This window comes from Saimiri boliviensis, chromosome 10 (assembly GCF_048565385.1).
Source record: "Saimiri boliviensis isolate mSaiBol1 chromosome 10, mSaiBol1.pri, whole genome shotgun sequence".
Taxonomy (NCBI): Eukaryota; Metazoa; Chordata; class Mammalia; order Primates; family Cebidae; genus Saimiri; species Saimiri boliviensis.
The window spans coordinates 107,495,979-107,502,831 of NC_133458.1; the positions used below are offsets into that span (position 1 = coordinate 107,495,979).

At 42.4% G+C, this 6,853-nt stretch overlaps 1 non-coding gene across 1 annotated transcript; it reads right to left on the reverse strand.

Moving 5' to 3' along the window:
* Positions 1–6,037: 6,037 nt before the first annotated feature.
* On the reverse strand, positions 6,038–6,143 carry LOC120360924 (U6 spliceosomal RNA). Its single transcript, XR_005577306.1, has one exon. It is a non-coding gene; the product is annotated as a U6 spliceosomal RNA (small nuclear RNA).
* Positions 6,144–6,853: the final 710 nt, after the last annotated feature.

Consider the following 6,853-nt stretch of genomic DNA (forward strand, 5'->3'; position numbering starts at 1 on the left):
TATTTATTTTTTAAGTGATAAAAGTGAGGGAATTATACTGGACAATCCTTAATTGACACATCCAGATTTCTGTTATCACTTACCAAAAATTTATGAATTTGAGAATTGCTTACAGAGTATCAGGTGCTGGGTACTGAGAAGTACAAAACAAAGTCTAGCCATATAAGGGCTAACTTTTAAGTATTACTGATTTGGCTCATTACAAAAAAAAAAAGGGAAAACATGAAGAGAGGGCTTTATTAAGGAGTTAAGTCAGCATAATGGACCACTTAATATATAATAAATCACTTAATAAAAGGGAAACAGAAAAATTAGGCAATCCACATAAGGTGGCGTTTTATAAAGGCAACATGCTGTGTTTAAGGACACTTGGGTCATGGATGTTTTGTGACAGCTATGCTCAGGCATCTCAAGCAGCAGTGTGCCTGCTGACCCAACAGGGCCTGCCATGGCCCATGAAGCCTAGCTGTTAGACCTCTCTTCATCGATTTCTGCTCAGAAATGTAGAGATGACAGGGAAAATACAGGCAAGTCCCAGTTTCCTCGGATATGGCCAGGGAAAGCACTCCTAAGCACTAGAACCTGTGCAGTCAGAGTCCAGAGCAGAGCCTTGTTTCCTTTACTCCTTGTCTCCTCCTCTGCCTGTCTTCACTCACTGTCCTGGACTGTCAGGCCCTGGATCTCATCCCCATGTGTGACGAAGCCATGCTGTCCCAGAGAGAGATGTAACCACTTGGTAGTCCCATGCTTTAGAGTCAGAGTTGCACCTTACCTTTGTATCCAAGAAATGCATGCAGCACAACTTTCCCTTAAAAGGCTTCTAGGAAAATACTACCCCAGCTTTTTCTTTCCCCAGAAGAATATTTTAACTTAATAAGAAAAGGTATGTTATCAAACTTTCCATTTAAAATAGTGGCCTAAGCCACAAATTTACCTTTCCTGCCCGTATGTGCAAAATATTCGTTGAAATGAAAAAATATACACTAAAATCCAATGTGATGTTGGAAAAGAGAGAAGGATACCATTTCAAATATGACAGGTGTTTCTGGAGGTTACAGAGCAAATGGTATTAGGTTGTTGGAATCCCTGAGCTAAATAATGGCTGTGAACACGTGTGCTGAGATTGGTTCTCTGCAGTGCCTGGGCTATACCCCTAGCATAGGCAGCAAAATAGGCTGTGGGCCAGTGGTCTGGTATCTGAAAGGATTGCCAGGACAAGTCTTGCAGAGCACAGGCCCATGAGCCACTGGGAAGTGGATTTCCCTAAATCTGGGAGCCATTTACAGTCACCTGGCTTTTATGGGCCCTGCAGCCTGAGAAGTGAGTCAGGGTGGCAGGTACTTCTGGGTGCCACGTTAGACAGAAGCACAAGTATTTGATGAATCAGTGGAACTTAATGGAACTAACTCCTGTCTCACTTCGTAACTTTTTACCTATTTCCACATTTTTTTAAGGGTCGACCCCCTCTTCCTACAGTATCTCTATATCTTTGCCACTGACACATGCAGGCTTATGCCGAGACATAGAGGAGGTCATGCTCACACCACAGTTAACACATCTCTCTCTGTCAGTGGCTGAGCAGCGTGAAAGACAATTGCTAAGAAAGCTTTTCTCAGCATACTGATCACTTTTAAAGTATACTTTAGCAATACTTCCCCATGCAAAAATCTTCCAACAGATTCCTGTTGAAATGAAAATAAAATAAAAATTCCTTCCTAGGGCCAAATATAATTTCTCTTCAGTCTCCTTTCTTACTGTGCTTCATCCCACTGGATCTTAAGGTGAACAAACATGTTTCCCATATAGAAAGGATGGTAGGCAGAATTCTGAAGACGTTACTCCAAGAGACCCATCCTCTGCTTATTCAATCAAATCTAGGCCCTGCTGAGAAGGGACCTTGCAGAGGTAATGTGGTTACAGACCTTTAGATAGAGAGGTTATCTTGAATTATTTGTGTAGGGCCAATCTAATTTCGTAAGTCCTTAAAAGCAGAGAATGTTCTCTGGCTGGTTAGAGAAGAGGAAGGCTGAAGAGGCAGAAGAAAGATATGGGATGTCCACAATTGCAACCGTGAGAAGGATTTGCTCTGCAGTTGCAACTCCGTGCTGCAGGAGCCACGCGCAAGGGCTAGAGGGAAGCCTCCAGATGATAGCCAACACAAAGCAGAGATGTCAGTCCTACAACTGCATAGAAGTGAATTCTTAGCAACCTAAATGAGCCAGGAAGCCTCCCCAAGAGATTGCAGATAAGAGTCCAGGTCAGCTGACATCTTGATTTCAGTCTTTAGAACCCAGAGCAGAGAAACCAGTAGAGCCTCCCAGACTTCTGATATACAGACTGTGGGTTCTAAGCTGTAACTATGTGTGGTTCTAAGCTGGTAGATTTATGGTAGTTTGTTATCACAGCAATGTGGGGTAGGGAATATTACACTGTTCTTTGAGAGTGGAAATCTCTTCCTTACAGTTTCTTCAAGTTAGTAAATATAATTTCTCCAGCAAGGCCTTCTGTGACCACTGTGAGAGAGCCTCCACTAACTTCCAACACATGCATGTCTATTACTATCATATTTTCCTACGTTTTTTATTGGTAAGTGTTACTAACTGAAAATACTTTTGCTGTGGTAGGGACACTTGGGCCATTGGTTTGTGACAGCTGGGCTCAGTCATCTCAACAAGTAGCAGTGTGCCTGCTGACCCACAGGGCCTGCCACAGCCAGTGAAGCCTAGCTGTTAGAGCTCTCTTCAGGTTAGCAAAATATAATTTCTCCAGCAAGGCCTTCTATGACCACTGTTTGTGAGATAGCCTCCACTAACTTCTAACACATGCGTGTCTTTGTCTCTAATCCTATGTCACACCCGTTAGAAGGTTCTTTCCAGTCAGAGACTTTATGTTCACTTTGCAACCATGTAAGATTCATGAGACTTCTGAAAAACCCAACTTTGTGAGAGGCACGCAGAGAAGCAGCATTGATTCAGGAGACTGAGTGGAGCTGTAAAAAGTCTTGATCCCAGAAGACATGGTAGCCACCAAATTAAAATAGCTCTTGTATTAGTGTATTATTGCATAACAAGATCACCACAAACTTAGTGACTTTTTTTTTTTTTTGAGATGGCATCTTACTCTGTTGCCAGGCTGGAGTGCAGTGATGCGATCTCAGCTCGTTGCAATCTCTGCCTCCCGGGTTGAAGCTGTTCTACCTCAGCCTCCTGAGTAGCTGGGACTACAGGTGTGCACCACCATGCTCAGCCAATTTTTATATTTTTAGGAGAAATGGGGTTTGATCATGTTGGCCAGGATGATCTCCATCTCCTGACCTCATTATTCTCCCACCTCAGCCTCCCAAAGTACTGGCATTACAGGCGTGAGCCACCACACCCAGTCAAACTTGTGAGTTTAAACAACACACATTAATGACCTTGCAGTTTCTGTGGGTCAGGCTTAGCTGGGTCCTCTGCTTCAGGGACCCATAGGGCTGCAATGGAGGTGTTGGTCAGGGCTATGGTCCCATCTGAGGCTTGGGGAAGGATCCACTGCTCAGCTCACATGGTTATTGGGCAATGTTCAGTTCCTTACAGATGACTAGACAAAGGGCCTCAGTTCTTGCCATCTATTGGCTGGAGGTTGCCCTCAGTTCCTTGCCATGTAGGCATTCCAACATGGCTGCTTGCTTCCCCAAAGTCAGAAGGGGAGAGAGCTTTTCCAGCAGCACAGATGGCATTATCTTCTTTAATGGAATCACACAGATGACCCTTTGTCACCTTTGCTGTATTCTTTTGGGTGAGAGCAAGACACAGGCCCTTTCCACTCTCAGGGAAGAATATTAAAAATGACAATTACCAGAAGGCAGGGATCATGGGGCCTGCTTCAGAGTCTATCACAGCCATGAAGTAAAGATTCAGGAAACAGAAGAGTTCTAAGTTCGAATAAAAATCTTAATGGAAAGACTGAATTTTTTTAAATGAAAAGGGCTGAAACAAGATAGATGCAGAATAAGCTGTGAAATCATTTTACAATCTTCAGCAGACAGCTGGAGTGAGGAGTTAAGTAGTAGGATAGATTCCAGGAAATTAATATCCATATAATGGGGAATCTATAGAAAGTAAAATGGAGAGAGGGAGATTATAATCACATTATTAACAGATAATTTTTTGAGTGAAATACATAATTCATATCAAAAGCATCTAATGAGCGTGAGTGTTAGGATATATATAGGTTTTTTATCCAGGGTTCTTTGGCTCATAACTCCCACAGCCTTTATATATATAGTCTTTCTATGATGTTAGATATGTTAGGCCTCCTTCCACCCTAATGTTCTTCCACCTTTCTGATTGTATTTATACTCTCATGAAACCCCAAGAGGACAGGGTTCAGAAAGCTTCCCAGTAGCTGAGCATGTGGAGGTTCCTGGAGGGTGGTACACCCAGGGAGGGCATGGAAGCTCCAAGCTCCTTCCCCCATACTCGCCCTAGTGTTTCTTTATCTGTATTTTTTCCAGTATAGAGCAATAAACTGGTGAACTAAGCAAGTGCTTCCCTGAGTTCTGTAAGGTCCTTCTTCAAATTCATTGAACCCAAAGAAGGGGTCGTGGGAAACTTAACTTGAAGCTGGTTGGTCAGAAGTTCTGAAGGCCCGTACTTGGCGACTGGTATGGGGGAGGATTCTTGGGGACTGACCCCTCAGCCTGTGGCATCTGACACTATCTCTAGGTAAACAGTGTTGGAATTGAATTAGAGGACATGCAGCTGGTGTCCGCTGATGGGTGTATGGGGGAAAAAACCCACATTTGTTAACAGAAGTCTTCTGTGCTGATTGTTACGTGAGAGTAGAGGAAACGTTCGGTTAGAGGGAGTTTTCTTTCAACAGAGGATTAAACGAGACTTGGGGATGGATTGAGACATATCTTGGTAAAGTCTCTGAGCCTGGGGAAAGAGCAAGAGAGCACAGCCAAAAAGGCAGTCTATGAAAGACTGAAGTGTCAAATGACATTACTGAAAAGTAACAGGCGCAGTGGCTCACACCTGCAATCCCAGCACCTTGGGAGGCTGAGGTAAGAACGAGGATCACTAAAGACCAGGAGTTCGAGGCCAGCCTGGGCAACAGAGACTCCATCTCTCTAAAAATAAGCCAAGCGTGGTGGCATATGCCTGTGATCCCAGAGACTCGGGAGGCTGAGGTAAAAGAATCACTTGAGCCTAGAAGTTCGAGGCTGCAGTGAGTCATGATTGTACCACTGCACTTTAGCCTGGGTGACAGAGTAAGACACTGTCTCTAAAAAGAATAATAATAATAGTAATAATAATAAAACAGTGCTTACAAAGTTCTGGGGGCAAATAATTTTGCGATTAGTTTTGTAGATCTAAGATGTCAAACGGGACTGCAGTAAATTCTTATTTAGACCCAATGGACCCCCAAATTATCATTCATATAGTCTTTCTGGGGGAAAAAGGGAAAAAGAATGCCTTAGGGAAATGAAAAATGAATCAGGATAAAGAAGTCAGCAAAAGGAAAGCTATAGTACATACCAAGCTACCATGAGCAAAAGAACCAGCCAACCCTGTGACAGAGTCTAAATAATTTTTGACAATATAGTTGTACAGTTTAATACAATGGTTAAAATGAATTCCTGAGATAAAAACATAACATTAAAAATATCCAAAACTAAAATTCTAGAAGATTTCAACACACAGGAATAAGATATAAGAAAAATAAAACAACTGCTTATATTTTATTGTGTTATGTTTTGTTTGAGGGAGGTTGGCATATGTTCAGGTACGTCTTGATGTTGAAAGTATGTAGGTTTAGGGTTAGGACCAGGGCATTGAGATTGAAAGGTGGGCCCCACGGCAGGCACAAGGTGAGGGATTTGAAGTGAAGCCTGTGCAGTGGGTTGGGGTGGGTCAGGCTCTGGCGTCATAACAGCAAGGGCAGAAGGCAGTCAGGAGGCCAGGGGGTGAGGACATTGCAGGGAACCCTACTCAAGCCATGTGCTTTATTCACTGGTCTTTTAAAAATACATATTTTTTATTTTGAAGTATTTTTTTATATGAAGTACTTTATGAATTTGCATGTCATCCTTGCTCAGAGGCCATGCTAATCTTCTCTGTATCGTTCCAATTTTAGTATATATTGCCAAAGTGAGCACATCCATTAAACTTCTAGAACAGTGAAAAAGCAAAACAGTAAGATCACATTGTTTCCTGAAAGATGACATTGTCAGGAGGCTTGGATGTTACTCTTCATAGAGGACAACAATAACAACAGGAAGTCAGGATTTTAGATTAATATATCTATGGAGCACAGAAGTAGTTTAGTGTAATTTATCCACTACAAGGGCTCTGATTATTTAGAAAACAGGAATAATATGGTGCAAAAACAAAGTAAATCCAGACTCATAAATTCAGCCACTGCTCCCATTATTGGGCCCTATCACAAATTTGGAATATATGATAACTAAATTTTTAAAAAGGCAGCTATATTTTGCCATAAAAATGACTTCAATAGACATTTGTCTCATTAAAGAGTGGATAATCTCCCGTTTTCAGCAAATTACTGCTGAAATCCTTATACTGAATTAAACTAAACAGACCTGGAACTGTCAAAAGGTGTTGTCAAGACAATTATTGGAGCTCCAAGAAAACGATAACTAACACATGACCTCTGAGCAGAGTAGAATCTGGGGGTTGCACAGCACCTACTGTGCATGGCAGGTAAGAGCCCCACCGGGAGGTGCTACCCTTCCTACACTCTGTCACTGCTCATGGAGAATGGTGCTCTTTGCAGTCATGATTTCATCAGTCATTCATCTCTCGAGTGGATCCAAGGACATCTAGGAGACCTCTGTTGAACAGATACA